Genomic DNA, 17835 nt, shown 5'->3' on the forward strand with positions numbered 1-17835 from the left:
ACAAACTGCATTATCGCCGCCCCTCCATCCCACCACAAACTGCATTATCGCCGCCCCTCCATCCCACAACAAACTGCATTATCGACGCCCCTCCATCCCACAACAAACTGCATTATCGCTGCCCTACATCCCACCACAAACTGCATTATCGCCGCCCCTCCATCCCACCACAAGCTGTATTATTGCCGTCCCTCCATCCCACCATAAACTGCATTATTGCCCCTCTATCCCACTACAAACTGCATAATGATCATCATCGCCGCCCCCTTTGCCCCCCCAGGGCCCACGCCGACGTGTGCTGGAAAAGTCGGCTTATACTCGGGTATATACAGTATATCTTTTTATTTCATTCTGTAATTTTTAAACCTTTTTTTTGTAACTATTTTTGTTATCATCTATCACCCCTATGACGTCATATAAGAGCTCAAGGGGTCATTCACATTGTCTTTTTCTATTAACACTTTCCCACTGTAGCTGCGGCATCCATAGAAGCCCCAGTTATAGGGAAAACATCCCGCTGTAGTGATAGTAGCCACTAACAGAGCAGATCTGGCTTTGCTAGGACCCTGCAGCTCTGTTATAACAAGGGGCGCCCAGTGATCACATGATCGCCGGGTGGCATAGTGGAAGAAACGCTTGCACTTTCACTTCTTAGTGTATAACGCTCATATGTACCTGGGAGAGGAGAAGTCAGAAGCAGTTAGACGCTTCTCCCAACCTGCTCCTGCTTGATTACAGGAGCAGAGGCATTAATCCTGCAATGTACTTCTTCTATCAATAGGGATTAAAGCCCAGGCCCAAGCACTGTATATTTATCATGCTTGGTCCTTAAGAGGTTAATCTTTGCCGTGGCCTTTATAAAGCAAAACGTATCTATATATCTGTAGGTAAAGGCTTCAGGTCTAAATAACACTCAGTTGTAATCATCAATGTGAAGTCCCAACTAAAGATCTGAGAAGCTATAAACTCCATGTATTCAATGTAGAAATGTTTCGATGACATGCCACATAAATACAGTGACGTGCAAATGTTTTAGGCAGGTGTGGAAAAAGTGCTGCACTGTAGGCTGTCAAAAACAGAAGTTTTAATAGTTTACTTTCGCTAATTAACAAAATACAAAGTAAATAAGCAAAAGAGAAATTGAAATCACACCAATATTTAGTGTGACCACCCTTTGCCTTCAAAGCAGCATCAGTTCTTCTAGGTAGACTTGCACACAGTTTTTGAAGGAACCCGACAGGGTGGTTGTTCCAAACACCCTGGAGAACTAAGCACAGATCTTTTGTAGATGTAGCTTGCTCAAATCCTTCTGTCTCTTCATGTAATCCCAGACAGACTGGATGATGGTGAGATCAGGGCTCTGTGGGGCCACTTCATCACTTCCAGGACTCCTTGTTCTTCTTCAGACTGAAAATAGTTCTTAATGACATTGGCTGGATATTTGAGGTCATTGTCTTGCTGCAGGATAAACTTGGAGCCAATCAGACGCCTCCCTTATGGTACTGCATGATGGATAAGTGTCTGCCTGCATTCAGCCTCAGCACTAAGGACATTATTAATCCTGACCTAAACTCCAACTCCATTTTCTAAAAAAGGAACCCCAAATTTCCAAGAACCTTCCACTATGCTTCACTGTTGTCTGCAGACACTCATTATTGTACTGCTCTCCATCATGCTTCACTGCTGCCTGCAGAACACTGATTATTGTACCGGTCTCCATCATGCTTCACTGCTGCCTGCAGGAACTCATTGTACCACTATCCACCATGCTTCAGTACTGCCTGCAGACACTCATTATTATACTGCTCTCCATCATGCTTCACTGCTGCCTGCAGCACTCATTATTGTACTGCTCTCCACCATGCTTCACTGTTGGCTGCAGACACTCATTATTGTACTGCTCTCCATCCTGCTTCACTGCTGCCTGCAGGTACTTATTGTACCACTATCCATCATGCTTCAGTACTGCCTGCAGCACTCATTATTGTACTTTTCTCCACTATGCTTCACTGTTGCCTGCTGACACTCATTAATGTACCATTCCACACCATGCTTCACTGCGGCCTGCAGACACACATTATTGTATCATTGTCCACCATGTTTCCTGCTGTTTGCAGACACTCATTATTGTACCTTTCTCCACCATGCTTCACTGCAGCCTGCAGACACTCATTATTGTACCGCTCTCTACCATGCTTCACTGCTGCCTGCAGACACTCATTATTGTACCACTATTCACCATGTTTCCTGCTGCTTGCAGACACTTATTATTGTACCTTTCTCCACCATGCTTCACTGCTGCCTGCAGACACTCATTATTGTACCGCTCTCTACCATGCTTCACTGCTGCCTGCAGACACTGATTATTGTACTGCTCTCCATCATGCTTCACTGCTGCCTGCAGAACACTGATTATTGTACCGGTCTCCATCATGCTTCACTGCTGCCTGCAGGAACTCATTGTACCACTATCCACCATGCTTCAGTACTGCCTGCAGACACTCATTATTATACTGCTCTCCATCATGCTTCACTGCTGCCTGCAGCACTCATTATTGTACTGCTCTCCACCATGCTTCACTGTTGGCTGCAGACACTCATTATTGTACTGCTCTCCATCCTGCTTCACTGCTGCCTGCAGGTACTTATTGTACCACTATCCATCATGCTTCAGTACTGCCTGCAGCACTCATTATTGTACTTTTCTCCACTATGCTTCACTGTTGCCTGCTGACACTCATTAATGTACCATTCCACACCATGCTTCACTGCGGCCTGCAGACACACATTATTGTATCATTGTCCACCATGTTTCCTGCTGTTTGCAGACACTCATTATTGTACCTTTCTCCACCATGCTTCACTGCAGCCTGCAGACACTCATTATTGTACCGCTCTCTACCATGCTTCACTGCTGCCTGCAGACACTCATTATTGTACCACTATTCACCATGTTTCCTGCTGCTTGCAGACACTTATTATTGTACCTTTCTCCACCATGCTTCACTGCTGCCTGCAGACACTCATTATTGTACCGCTCTCTACCATGCTTCACTGCTGCCTGCAGACACTCATTATTGTACCGCTCTCCACCATGCTTCACTGCTGCCTGCAGACACTCATTATTGTACCACTCTCCACCATGCTTCACTGTTCCTTGCAGACACATTAATATAGTGCTCTCCACCATGCTTCACTGCTGCCTGCAGACACTCATTATTGTACCACTCTCTACCATGCTTCACTGTTGCCTGCAGACACTCATTATTGTATTACTCTCCACCATGCTTCACTGCTGCCTGCAGACACTCATTATTGTACCACTCTCCACCATGTTTCACTGTTCCTTGCAGACACATTAATATAGTGCTCTCCACCATGCTTCACTGCTGCCTGCAGCACTCATTATTGTACCACTCTCCACCATGCTTCACTACTGCCTGCTGCACTCATTATTGTACCACTCTCCACCATGCTTCACTGCTGCCTGCAGACACTCATTATTGTACCACTCTCTACCATGCTTCACTGTTGCCTGCAGACACTCATTATTGTATTACTCTCCACCATGCTTCACTGTTGCCTGCAGACACGCATTTTTGTTCTACTCTTCAGCCCTTTGGTTAAGAAACTGCCTTCACATTGTGACTCATCAGTCTAGAACACCTGCTGCCATTTACCTGCACTCCAGTTACTGTCTTTTTCATGTATAATTGAGCTCATTGGACTCATTTCAATGTCAAAGGAATGACTTTTAGGCCGCAATTCTTCCATAAAGACCACTTCTGGCCCGACGTCTCTGAGCATTAGATGGGTATATTCTGGGTCCCACTAGTTTCTGCCAGTTCTGAGCTGATGGCACTGCTGAACATCTAAATTTGAATGGAAATAAGCATAATGTGTCTTTCACATGCTCCATTGAGTTTCCTTGGACGATTACTGCATCTATGGTCTGCAACATTACCCGTTTCTTTATGCTTCTTCAAAAGAGCTAGGAAAGCACATCTTGAAACTCCAGTCTGCTTTGAAATCTTTGCCTGGGAGAGACCTTTCTGATGCAGGGTAACTACCTTGTTTCTAGCTATAGTGTATGACCTGTGACATGAAAGTGTCTTCCACAACCTCACCTTTGTAGCTATGTTTGGCTGTTCCTTACCCATTTTTAAGCCTCCTACACAGGTATTTCTGTTTCAGTTAATGTCCTACAGTGTTTCAACCTACATATGAAAATGATGCTCATTATCACCTGTTTGGTAAAATTGGTTAAAGGGGTTGTCTCGCAAAATCAAGTGGGGTTATAAACTTCTGTATGGCCATATTAATGCACTTTGTAATATACATCGTGCATTAAATATGAGCCATACAGAAGTTATTCACTTACCTGCTCCGTTGCTAGCGTCCTCGTCTCCATGGTTCCGTCTAAATTCGCTGGCAGCTTGCTTTTTTAGACGCGCTTGCGCAGTCCGGTCTTCTCCTTTCAGCACGAGCCGCTTCAGTGTGCTCCCCGCTACAGCTCTTCTGCGCATGCGCAGACGAGCTGTCACTGCTCGGGAGCGCGCTGGAGCGGCCATTCTGTACCATCCTCTGTTAGAGGAAGGTGCAGAGCTGCCCAGCTGTCCCGAGAAGCCGCCCAGCTGTCCCGCCGCCCAGCTGTCCAGCCGTCCTGGTAAGTGATGGGCCAGGGGGGCTGCCGCTGCGCCGGGGGCGGGCTGCGCCGGGGGGGCTGCCGCTGCACCGGGGGGGGGGCTGCCGCTGTGATGGGGGGGCTGTCGCTGCGATGGGGGGGCTGTCGCTGCGATGGGGGGGGCTGCCGCTGTGATGGGGGGCTGCCCCTGTGATGGGGGGGCGGTCGCTGCGATGGGGGGGCTGTCGCTGTGATGGGGAGGCTGCCGCTGCGCCGGGGGGGGGGCTGCCGCTGTGATGGGGGGGCTGTCGCTGTGATGGGGGGGCTGCCGCTGTGATGGGGGGGCTGTCGCTGCTATGGGGGGGCTGTCGCTGTGATGGGGGGGCTGTCGCTGCGATGGGGGGGCTGTTGCTGCGATGGGGGGGGCTGCCGCTGCGATGGGGGGGCTGTCGCTGTGCCAGGGGGGGGCTGTCGCTGTGCCGGGGGGCTGCCGCTGTGTCGGGGGGGGGGGGGGCTGCGCCGGTTACCTGCTGCCTGGCGGTGGGTGACTGGTCGGCCGTGTTCACTCCAGGGGTCCGGTCGACGGCTGCGGGGCGTCTGGTTGTCAGGGAGACACAGCTGGTAGCGTCTCGGGAGCGCGCACGTTGGGCTACCGCAAGCGACGGGAAAAGAGCCGGCGGCCATCTTGGGAAAATTTTTATAAGTTGCTGAAACGCTGGAACGGTAAGTACAAACCAGCTAGAAAAGTCATTTACAGGGGGGCTTAGTAATGTATGCTTAATTAGGGGGACTGGGCAATAAAAAAAAAATCCACTCCTGCCTCGAGACATCTCCTTTAATGATTAGAGATGAGCGAGCATACTCGTCCGAGCTTGATGCTCGTTCGAGTATTAGGGTGCTCGAGATGCTCGTTACTCGAGACGAGCACCACGCGGTACTCGTCTCAATTAAACGAGCACTGACCATTGAATTCAATGGAGTCGGCAATACAGACGGCTCCATAGAAAGCAATGGGCTGCCGGCGATCGCGGGATGAATTGTCGGGAAGGGCTTAAATATATAAGCCCTTCCCAGCAATTCATCCAGAAATGTGTAAAAATAAAAAATATATATATACTCACCTGGTCCCGGCAGACAGAGTTCAGCGCAGCCGGCAGCTGTCCTCCTGAACTGCTTTGAACAGCTGTGAGTAGTATTCAGCAGCCGGGGATTTAAAATCCCCGCTTGCTGAATGAGCTGCCTCTGATTGGTCACAGGCTGACCAATCAGAGGCAGCTCTCACTCAAACCCATTCATGAATTCATGAATGGGCGAGTGAGTGCTGCCTCTGATTGGCTCAGGGGCAGCTCTCAGCTGAATGTCACAGCTGTTCAGAGCAGTTCAGGAGGACTGCAGCCGGCCGCGCTGAACTCCGTCTGCCGGGAGCAGGTGAGTATATATATTTTTTTTATTTTTACACATTTCTGGATGAATTGCAAGTAAAGGCTTATATATTTAAGCCCTTCCCGACAATTCATCCCGCGATCGCCGGGAGCCCATTGCTTTCTATGGAGCCGGCTGTATTGCCGGCTCTATTGAATTCAATGGGCTAACATCGTTCTTCTCTGCCACAGCTGTTACAGCTGTTGCAGAGGAGAACGATCTTTACGCTGACAGTGCGGGGTTGGGTCTCACTCTTGCCACTATTGTGGCTTAATAGTGGGACCTGTGAAAGTGAGATGCAGCCCAACATGTAGCCCCTCGCCTGCCCTATCCGTTTCTGTGTCGTTCCCATCACTTTCTTGAATTTCCCAGGTTTTCACAAATGAAAACCTTAGCGAGCATCGGCGATATACAAAAATGCTCGGGTCGCCCATTGACTTCAATGGGGTTCGTTATTCGAAACGAACTCTCGAGCATCACTGAAAGTTCGACTCGAGTAACGAGCACCCGAGCATTTTGGTGCTCGCTCATCTCTATTAATGATGCACCTGACTATAATCCTGCAAAATCCCTGTGTGCAAGTATACCTAGAAAAATCGACGGTGCTTTGAAGGTAGTCACACCAAATACGGATTTGATTTACATGTTTCTTTTGTTCATTCCCTTCGCATTTTGTTCATTGACAAAAATAAACTATTAACACTTCTATACTTGAAATCAGCATTTTTTCCACACCTGACTAAAACCATTGCATGATACTGTATACACTAGATATTAATTATCCATAACCGATTATCTCACCTTGCTGTAATGATGTTGCTCTCATCAAAAGTAATACCTATGTATCCCTCCTCACTCTGCTTACTTTGGGTGAAGGGTAATCAAGGGTAATCAAGTTCATTGCCCAAGAACATTCCTCCACACCCATGATTCAGCCAACCGGTATAAAACTATGTAATCAATTGGTTTAGTGAATTAGCATCGCTGGATGACAAACTGGGATAGTTCATGTTTTTCCTGGTTCTGTACCATAATCTGGACCAGATAAGGGGCGACCTATGCATATTTGCATAAAATGAGTGCATCTGTGCAGTTTTGGGGACATTCTAAATCAGAAATAGGACAAGGATTAACCCATTACAACACATTAGGCCTTAAAGGGGTTGTCCATGAAAAAAACATTGGCAGGGGTGAGAAATGATGTAAAATCTAACATAAAACGTCTACAGGCTTCTTCTTGCACCACACTTTGACCCCTTTGCGTGACCTTTGGTGGATGATTTTGATGTCATTAGATTTATGACATTCTCACCATGGCCGTAAAATCATAAAAGTTGAGTTTGATACATTGAGTGACCCGTCAGGCAAGGTCAAAGTTCCTATGTTAAGCCTGGCGGTGCGGTTGTGCATCAGCCTGCAGCGCCGCTAAGGAGAGCCAAGCATTGCTGAGCGCTGTTCATATCAAGTGATTACCAGTTGGACTGTTGCCGTCTCCCCAAAACGTGGAAGACCAAGCTGTGGACGGCGAACAGTTCAAGCCGAATCCTCAGCTGGACAGTTCTTAAAACATTTACAACCATTTTCCAAACATTTTATGTTTGCGTAGCCAACACCGGGCCAATCTAGTAACAAAAAATGTTGTACACCCCTGTGAAATCCTTTGTCAGCGCAGTGCCTTTGCTACAGTTCGTCCTTTTGATTTTTGGCCCTAAAGGGACTTTATCTTTACATTTCCCTGTTTTAACTTACAATATAATGTACTGGCACCTGTGAGGGTACACTGTACAATAACACCAGTAAGGGCATGTATGCTATAGAAGCCAACTCTACAGCCCATATGGGGCCCTTAAAGAGGTTGTACCCAAAACAACATTCATTACCTATCACAGGACAGGTGATAAAAAGTTGTTCAGTGGGGTCTCACCACAGATAGTCTCACCAATTCCAAGAATGCGGATTCCATGTTCCCCTGCTCCTCCTCACTGCAGGCTCGTTGTACACCCCACAGTGTGGAGGATATTGAATGGAGCAATGGTCGCACATGCACAGTGCTACTTCACTAATTTTCAGTGGGAATGCTGGAGACAGCCGAGCGCTTCCATTCAGTTTATTCAATTTAATCAGGACTGCTATCTTTTCTCCTTAGGCTGGAATCACACGGGTGTCAGTGTTTTTACGTAAAAACGCGTGAACGGGCAGACAAAGCAATATTTTGTGTGCCCGTTCAGATGGCCCTGCCCGGCGCATATAAGCCAAAGCCACAATGCCGTTGGGCAGGAGGAAATAGTTTAACTCGACAAGGGGCGGTGAGGAGCAAGGAAGGGCATCTGCCTTCTCCAGCAACTGTCATAGGATCCCATAGGAGTCTATGCAGCCACTAGCGTACAAATGCCCAGCTGAAATGCACTATCTTGGCCGGCCAGGCGCTTTTACGCCGTGAAAATACGCCCATGTGCACTGATGCATTGTAAACCAATGCATCAGAGGGGCAGCGTATATTGGCTGGGGCGTGAAAACCCGGCCAATATACGTCCATGTGAATATAGGCTTAGGGAGAGAACCTAGAAGGTGAGTGAGTGAGGAGACTTATAATGCCATTCATGCTCCTCTGGGTAATATGCAAATAAGGGAGATGGAACGATACCTCTGCAGCACCAATGCTGCCTTCAAATAGGTGGCACTGCAGAAGTATTGTTCCATCTCCCTTATTTGCATATTCAATTTGATGTCATGGCGGGTGAATGTGTAGTGATCCAGTAAAGTGGGTCAGAAACGCTATCTTTTCTCCTTAGGGAGAGCACCTAGATGGTGAGTGAGGAGACTCAAATGGCCATGCACGCTCCTCTGGGTAATATGCAAATGGAGTCTGCCTTTGCTTTTAATTCCTGGTCATTGTTACAAGGCTTGTATGAAAAGTCTGACTTTGGCTTGAAGGAATGCTGCCTTTCAATACGTGATCCAGTAATCACATTACTGAGCTATGTTAACATCTAAGGGGGACTGTGTCACATATTCATATATTGTACTGCATTGTATCTCCTGTATTTCTACCTGGCCTTAGAAACTAGGAAATCCCCAGTTATTACCCAGCCCCTCTGTGTTACCTTACCCTAATTGGTAGAGGAGGGGTTGAGCCAGAAGACAGGGATTGTGCCAATATACACAACCACTTTCAGCTCTTAGCATCTCTGGGAAACACCTGATAATGCTGGGGGGAACATGTCCAGCGAGACATTTGCCCTGCAGTAGCCACTACAGAAAAAATGTATATAAGAGAAGGCCATTTACTTGAATGGTCTGGCGGGATGGGAGCTCTCCATTCTGACCATAGAGTTTGGTCCCGAGTAGGAAACCCCTTTCCATGATGTTTATATGCCCTAATAAAAACAGAGAATGCCACCCTGGAACAACCCCTTTAATACATTAACCCCACAGGATGTACAGTTACGTCTTGGGGGTTCGGGTTTGTATACAAAGGGATCAGAAGAGATACAGTTCGGAACAGTACTATTTACATGCCTGGATTGGTACTTCGAGGACCCGAATGCGCCCCCTTTCCACACTATCATCCATCCACAAGAGCTGCCCAAAAATGCCCAACTGATACTTCAGGGACCTGAATGGTCCCCCCGCAATGAGATCATGAGGTGCCCTTTGGTTGCCATGGCAGTCTGGGGCCTTCAGAAGCCCCCAGGCCTGCCGTGACTGATTGCCTATGAAGCCATGGCTATGGCATAGCTTGATAGACTACCTGTCAGAACTGCCTGTAAAGAATAATATGGGATTACCTTATACTTTATAAAGGCGCAGTCAGACGAGCGTGTTTTATGTGCTTTGAAAACGAACACTTCTAAAAGAACCAATGGGTTCCTATAGAAGCGTTCATATGCGCAGAATTAGCAGCGCAAAGCGGCGCACACCCAAAAAAATAGAACATGCACTACCCGTGGTGCCAGCCGGCAGGCGTTCCCATTGACTCCTATGGGAGCAGAATGTTAATGGAAACTCCTGCGCTGCCGATTGGTTCCCCGCTGCTTACAGCAGGACATTTAATAGGTGCTTCTTGCTAGAAGCACCTTTTAAATGTCCCGCTGTTAACTCCTTTTAGTACCCTCCGTGGATGAGGGGACTCTCTGAGGGTTCGGTTAATCCCCACCGGGGCTGACAGGATTTTACAATGGGATACTTAAAAGGTCCTTCTGGGCAGCACCTTTTAAATGTCCTGCTGTAAGCAGCTGGGTATTCCTACTGCGCCCCTGCAGGCTAATTTGCCAGCAGCAGGAGGCAGTAGGAGGCTCCCACCACCTCTCTCCCCATGGGAATTCTCTATAGCAGGAAAAGATACGGGGGTGGGGTTATAGGGCTTCCCCTGAAAGCGTGGGAGGAGGGGGAAAGGCTAGGGGGACCTGCCCCCCTTAGTCCCACCCTAGCCACTCCCCCTCCATGGTTTGCTATGGGGTTTCTTTATGAGTTTGCTATGGTTTGCTATGGGGATTCTCTGGGGATGATTCAAAGAGAATCCCCATAGCAAATTATTTAGGGGATGTGGCTAGGGTGAAACTAAGGGGGAAAGTCCCTCTAGCCCCACCCCCTCATCCCATGCTCTCGGGGGAAGCCCTCGGGATTTCTCCAAAACGGAGAGAGGCAGCGCTTCTATGGGGGGTTCCCCCAGAGAAGGGACAGTGAGCGTAGCTATGGGGGGTTTCCTCATAGCACTGCTCTGTCTCTCCCTGCTCTGGGGAAACCCCCAATAGCTCTGCTCCCTGTCCCTGCTCTGGGGAAATCCTGAAGCCCTGCGGGGCTTCTTCTCTTTCTTTGTGGAGCAGCTGCTCTAATAAACAGGCAAAGTTTCATGCGCTGTGCATATGAAACTTTGCCCGGTCACCCGTTTTCAGCATATCCAAGGAGCGCATTTTCATGCCCACGGGCACGGTAAAAAACACGCTCATCTGACTGCACCCTAGGAGTTTAAACAACAACAATTTCAAGTCCCCTATGGGGACTAAAAGAATGTAAAAATTAGTTTGAAAAAGTTCTATTAATTAATACAAAAAAATAAAATGTATGGAAAGTTTAAGAATAAACCCTTTTTCCCATATTAATTATAACCCCCCCCCCCCAAACATATTTAGTATCGCTGTGTCCATAAAAGTCCAATCTATCAAAGTAACACACTATTTTTCCTATCTGTTGAATGTCATCGTCTAAAAAAACAAACAAGCAAAAAAGTCAGGATTTTTGGTCACTCCGTCTCCAAGAAAAAAATTAATAAAAAGTGATAAAAAAAAGTCATATATACTCCAAAATGTATGTCGAGTGAAAAATAAATAAGTTATGGCTGTCAGATGATTGCAGCAGAAAATTAATAAAATATATTTGATTTTTTAAAAGTAGTTCAGCAAAATAAATCTATATGAATTTGGTATTGTGGTAATCCCATTAACCCATAGAATAAAGGTATTATGTCATTTTTTCTGTAGGAAACACGCCATAAAAACAAGACGCACCCAAAGACGGCGGAATTTCTTTTTTTTTCCCATTTCACTCCAATTAGAAATGTTTTAAGTTTTCAGTGCATTGAGTAGTGCCATTGAAAATACAACTCATCCTGCAAAAAAAAGCCCTCATGCAGCGACGTCACTGGATAAATAAAAGAGTTAGGATTTTTTTGAAAGTTGGGAGTTAAAAATTAAAATGACCGCAACATTAAGTGGTTAAAGGGGTTGTCCCGCGGCAGCAAGTGGGGTTATACACTTCTGTATGGCCATATTAATGCACTTTGTAATGTACATCGTGCAATAATTATGAGCCATACAGAAGTTATTCACTTACCTGCTCCGTTGCTAGCGTCCTCGTCTCCATGGCTCCGTCTAATTCCGATGTCTCCTGGCGTCTTTAAACACGCTTGCGCACTCCGTGCTTCTGCCTGGTGAATGGGGCCGCTCGTGCCGGAGAGCTGGTCACCGCGTCGTCATTGTAGCTCCGCCCCGTCACGTGTGCCGATTCCAGCCAATCAGGAGGCTGGAATCGGCAATGGACCGCACAGAGCCCATGGTGCACCATGGGAGAAGACCCGCGGTGCACCATGGGAGAAAACCGCAGTGCATCCCTGGGAAAGGACCGGCGGTCATCTTGGGAGAAGAATTTTATATGTTCATATTTCATCATATCGGTAAGTAGCAAGCGGTTTAAAAACCGCTTTAAAATACTATTTTATGCCGGGGGGGGGGGGGGGGGTGACAGGGGGAATGGGCTAATGTAAAATTTTGATGTTTTGCCTCGGGACAACCCCTTTAAGGGTCATTGAAAGGGGTGGTCAAAGAAACACGCACAAGTTCTTCTGTCTTGTGGCAAGAGTTAATGGGGTTTGAACACAAATGGAAAAACACGGCTGTTTTATTGAAGGAACAGCGCCACCCCTGCCCATGGATTATGTCTGGTATTGCAGCTAAGTTTCACTGAGGTAAATGGAGCTGAGCTGCAATACCATAACATAACCTGTGAACACCTATGGGGCTGGTTTTTGAAGGATGCAGCCATATTTTCCTAATGGCATACAACCCCTTTAACGACATATATTTTTGTCAGTGCTCAACAAAATAATATAAATGTTTTGAGAAATCCACTTCGAAATCATCACATCGAGGCTGTAAATATTTGGGTTTTTCCAGGGTACGGACACATGCTCATCATTTTGTCTTTCAGTGATAAATGTATCAAAACTGACTGATTATTATGCCGATCACATACACAAATCAATCTACACATATTCTGCCGTGTCTGGAGAAAAAAAAAACAAGGTCAGACTTAAGAGTATTCATAACAAAACGAAGCGATAAACTGCGCAATAAGCAAAAATTATAGAACAAAAACAGAACATTGATTTCTCATAAACATTATGTGCGCCCTAAGATTGTTGCAGAGACAACAAAACTAAAAAACTTTCAGTAATAAACTTTTTATTTTATTTTTTATCCACACAAACTTAAAGTGAAACTCTATAATTAGTTGTACTAGGATTGTGTACAATGCCAGGATCATTAATTCTTTCATCCCGGTCCCTCATGTACTAGATTTCAAGAATTCTCTGTACATTTTAAGTCCTGAGCACCAAAGGAAAATACAATAGCTGCATCTTACTGAGATGTATGGGAAAAGTTGCAAAAGTGATGCCCCTCCCCTCTCTGACATCAATTTCTGCTTCACAGCTATTGGCTAAGAGCTGTAACTAGAGATGAGCAAGTATACTCGCTAAGGCACTACTCACTCGAGTAATGTGCCTTAGCCGAGTATCTCCCCGCTCGTCCCTAAAGATTCGGGGCCGCCACGGCTGACAGATGAGTTGCGGCAGGGAGCAGGGGAGAGCGGGGAGGAGAGAGGGAGAGAGAGATCTCCCCTCCGTTCCTCCTCGCTGTCCCCCACCGTTCCCCGCTCCCTGACGGCCCCCGAATCTTTAGGGACGAGCGGGGAGATACTCGGCTAAGGGACATTACTCGAGCGAGTAGTGCCTTAGCGAGTATGCTCGCTCATCTCTAGCTGTAACTCATAGACTTACGGTTCAACCAGCCCCTGGAATGCTCTCAAAACTTTCCTGACATGCTGAAGAAGTGAAGGGTTCAGTTTCAAGTAGACGTAGATAGCCGCAGTGGCCCCAATAGTAATTCTGCCCCCTCTCAGTGGCGCTATAATAATTAGCTCCTTTTCAGTGGCCCTATAGTAATCAAGCCATTTCTCGGTGGCTCCAGAAGGAATAGTGGCTTCCAGTGGCACCAGTTGTAATAGTGGCCTTCAGTAATAATAGCACCCCTTGTAGTAGTAGTGGCATCGCAGTAGTAATAGTGCCCTCCAGCGATCCCTGAAATAATAGTGTCCCCCAATGGTAATAGTGCCCCTAGTAGTAATAGTGGGGCCCAGCAGTCCAAGTAGTAATAGTGGCCCCCAGTGTTAATAGTGTCCCCAGTTGTAATAGTGTCCCCCAGTGGTTCCAGTAGTATTAGTGACCTCCTGCATCCCTAGAGTTAATTGTGCCTCCCGCAGTGGTCCCAGTATTAATAGTGCCACAAGGATTTATAGTGCCTCCTGTACCTCTGGTGTGGCAACAACTTCATGAAAGAGTACTTTATCTTCACTCTGTAGCTCCAGTCCGGCTGTTTATCAGAGATTCTGCCCTCTCCCCCGATGTCTGTGTTACTTTATGTCCTGTACACACAAAGCAAATACTAGAGGAAAGGTCAGAGGTCACAATCTCTGATAATCAGTGGTGGCTGGAACAGTGCCATAGAGGGAGGTAAAGAAGTTCGTGGTGGTCTAGCACAAAAGTGCTGTGCCTGATCATTATGGAAGCTGTCAGAAGAATCTGGCACTGCCAGACCCCCCTAACATCAGACCAAAAGACATACACACTTTTTTGCAAGATTTTTTCTCGCTAAAAAGTGTGTCTTTTAGTTCAAAAATATGGTAAGTTAAATTGCCTCATTCTATAAAATCTTGTAACATTGAGTCCTAGTGTACAGAGAAAGAAGTGCTTCCATTCCATAAACCCTAGAATTAAAGGTTTCTGATAAATACAAGTTTTATAGTATTTGTACAGACTACTCCATCTCTCCGAGGCCTATAATCCCTTCCATAAAGAATACCTGCAGCTGCTCAGATCCCTGATGCAATAATAACCAGGTGATTAAAGGATGCCCTGACACAGAGTAAAGTCAGACAAAAACCAGGGTAAGATTGCCATGGCAATACATTATATAGCATAGGATCACCATGGCAATACAACCAATTACCATTTTTTAGGTATTCAGTGACTTGGTCCATGGTGGTTAACATAGGGCAGGTCAATTGTGTTAAATGTATGATAATCACAGACCGAAGCTGACTATAGGAATGCATTCTGTAGTTAAATACAGTTATTGCATATGTCACTCTGCTGCCACCTTTTTGGAATGGCACTGAGGTTCTTAGCAATAATAAGATCCTTTATCTCTGGTCAATAATGAAATCTTCCCAACACTCATGTTAAATAAATGTGTGAACTGATTTAACTCAAAGTTTAGCCATTTCCAATGAAGAATTTTTGATTCTATGGCAGAAAGTGCTCGTTATATTGAAAATTTGTATGGTGGGGAGCTGCTTCAGTCCTCAGTCTCCCAAGAACTAGAGTTTGTAAGTAGTGATGAGCAAACTCTTCAAAAATTCGGTTCTGCCAGTTCGTCGAACTTGGGTAAATAGTTAGATTTGGTCCGAATTAGTTGGAACTGAACCAGAACTTTACCAATACTTCTAAAACTGGTGTATAGCACTGCCTAAGAGCTATAAAAGCCCTGCATGACACTCTTATATCTAAGTACTTCTGAGTAGAGATGAGCGAACCTACTCGGCCACGCCCCTTTTTCGCCCGAGCGCCGCGATTTTCGAGTTCTTCCGTACTAGGGCGAAAAGATTCGGGGGGCGCCGTGAGTGAGTGGGGGGTTGCAGCGGGGAGTGGGGGGGAGAGAGGGCTCCCCCCTGTTCCCCGCTGCTACCCCCCGCTCCGCCACGCCTCCCCCAGCCCCCCGGTGCCCCCCAAATCTTTTCACCCGAGTACGGAAGTACTCGAAAATCGCGGTGCTCGATCGAGTAATTACTCGAAACGAGTACGTTCACTCATCTCTACTTCTGAGTTGTTTCTAAGAGAAAGTTAATGAAGAGAAAGAAGAAAAGAAGAAAGAAGAAAAATGAAGTAAAAAGAGGGAAAAGAAGGAAAACGAAGAAGGAAAAAGATTATTTCACACCAAACGCTTAGCAATGTTAGACTCGAAACAGGGTTCAACTGTTTCGAGTTGGCTCAGCAATACTTGTTAGTCCTCGTTCCTCCCTCCTTCCCTTTCTCAGGCATTCACAATCTGAGTTATTTGAAAGATCCTGTTGAAAGTGTTACAAAGTTTGTAAAAGTGCTGTAGGGAGTCCCGAGGTAGCAGTCTCACCCAGACCTGGATGCCTAAGGGAACCCAAAGACCCCTCTGTTGATTAAGAATTAGAGATGAGCGAACGTACTCGGTAAGGGCGATTTCGCAATCGAGCACCGCGATTTTCGAGTACTTCACTACTCGGGTGAAAAGTACTCGGGTGCGCCGGGGGGCGGGGAGAGGCGTGGCGGCGCAGGGGGTAGCAGCGGGGAACAGGGGGGAGCCCTCTCTCTCTCCCTCTCCCCCCCACTCCCCGCTGCAACCCCCCACGCCGCCACGGTGACCCCTGAATTTTTTCGCCCGAGTACGGAAGTACTCGAAAATCGCGGTATTCGGGCGAAAAAGGGGCGTGGCCGAGCACGTTCGCTCATCTCTATTAAGAATACACCAGCATTATAAGTGGCACATGGTAAGTGGTGGACCTGTTACAGATTTTACATTTTCTCTTGGCCTTATGGGTGTGTTCCTTATTTTTGAAAATGTACTAATTTTGTACCAGTCACTTGTTAATTGTCAAGAGTAGAAATGAGTAAACTTTTCAAAAGTTTGGTTGGCAAAATGTTGCATGGGTGTTGGTTCTTCAATGGATGCAACTTAGTGGTTAGCACTGTTACCTTGGAATGCTGGGATTCTAGATTCAACTCTGACCAAAGACAACATCTGCATGGAATCAGGAAACTCCATGGTGATGTTGTCTTTGGTCAGATTTGAACCCAGGCTTCCAAATCGGCAAGACAACAGTGCAAACCACTGGACCACCAAGGATTTTCATTCTCTGGAAGAGGAGAAGAAACAACACAAAGAGAACACACAAACGCCATACAGATGGTGTCCTTAATCAAATTTGAGCCTAGTGCTGAACTCAAGTTGCCCTAGCGAAAAAAAAAAAGAATATGACCCCTTATATAAAATGTTACCACAGTAGAAATCTATATCAGTCTCATATAATATATTATATAAGGCTTTATTGCCAGTATATACTAGTTCTGATCTATAAGGGATCTGTGTTGTAGCCTCGGTACCATATCTAATGATGCTAAACTGAAGACAAACAGTTCTATGTTAAAATAAGCACAGCACCTCCCCACACCCCGGCATGTTTCGCCTATGCAGGTGTCATCAGGGGAAAATGGGAAAATCGGGCTACCGACTAGGTTCTGTTCTGACCAAATACATTTGCATTGAAGTTTTCCAATTCCATACACATGTTGTCCTTGATCAGATTTGAATTTAGGAGCCCAGCATCAATGCTCAGTACTGAGCTACATCCATTGAACCACCACCATTCCTTTGAACTTCCAGTTTAGCAGAAACAAACAGCCTAAGATTCGAGTTCTCATCAAACCAAATTGTTACCAGAGTTCGACCTGAAACAAGGTTCTATTGGTTCGGGTCACTCATCTAGTCAAGAACAAGGCCTAAGGAGATGGCAAACTAGGCAATGGCCCCGAATCCCCATGTCTTAGTAGTTCTCCTAAGGAGGAGAACCTGAATCCACCATTTGCTCTATTTCTTCGCTTAGTATGTTCATATGGTATGAATTTCACATAGAGTCAGTACCACAATGTACATGTTTTCTGTGTCCTATTGTTAAGTATGAGATTATTGCGAATGCAGAAAAGCTAAGGGGATTTATTGACTTCATGTAGCCATTTGTGGTGAATTCATGTGCAGATCCAAGGTAGAGAAACCTACAAATCCTCAGCCTTGGACCTCTGCCATGGGTGCTATGCACTTCATTGTAGGATATACTGCTTATGGGGTTCCATGCTTTTTGACCCAAATTCTTTTTTCTGTGATTTTCATTGTTTTTAGCAGTGTTGTTCTTGAATAAAGTTTTGTTCA

The sequence above is a fragment of the Eleutherodactylus coqui genome, chromosome 7 (genome assembly GCF_035609145.1).
Source record: "Eleutherodactylus coqui strain aEleCoq1 chromosome 7, aEleCoq1.hap1, whole genome shotgun sequence".
Taxonomy (NCBI): domain Eukaryota; kingdom Metazoa; phylum Chordata; class Amphibia; order Anura; family Eleutherodactylidae; genus Eleutherodactylus; species Eleutherodactylus coqui.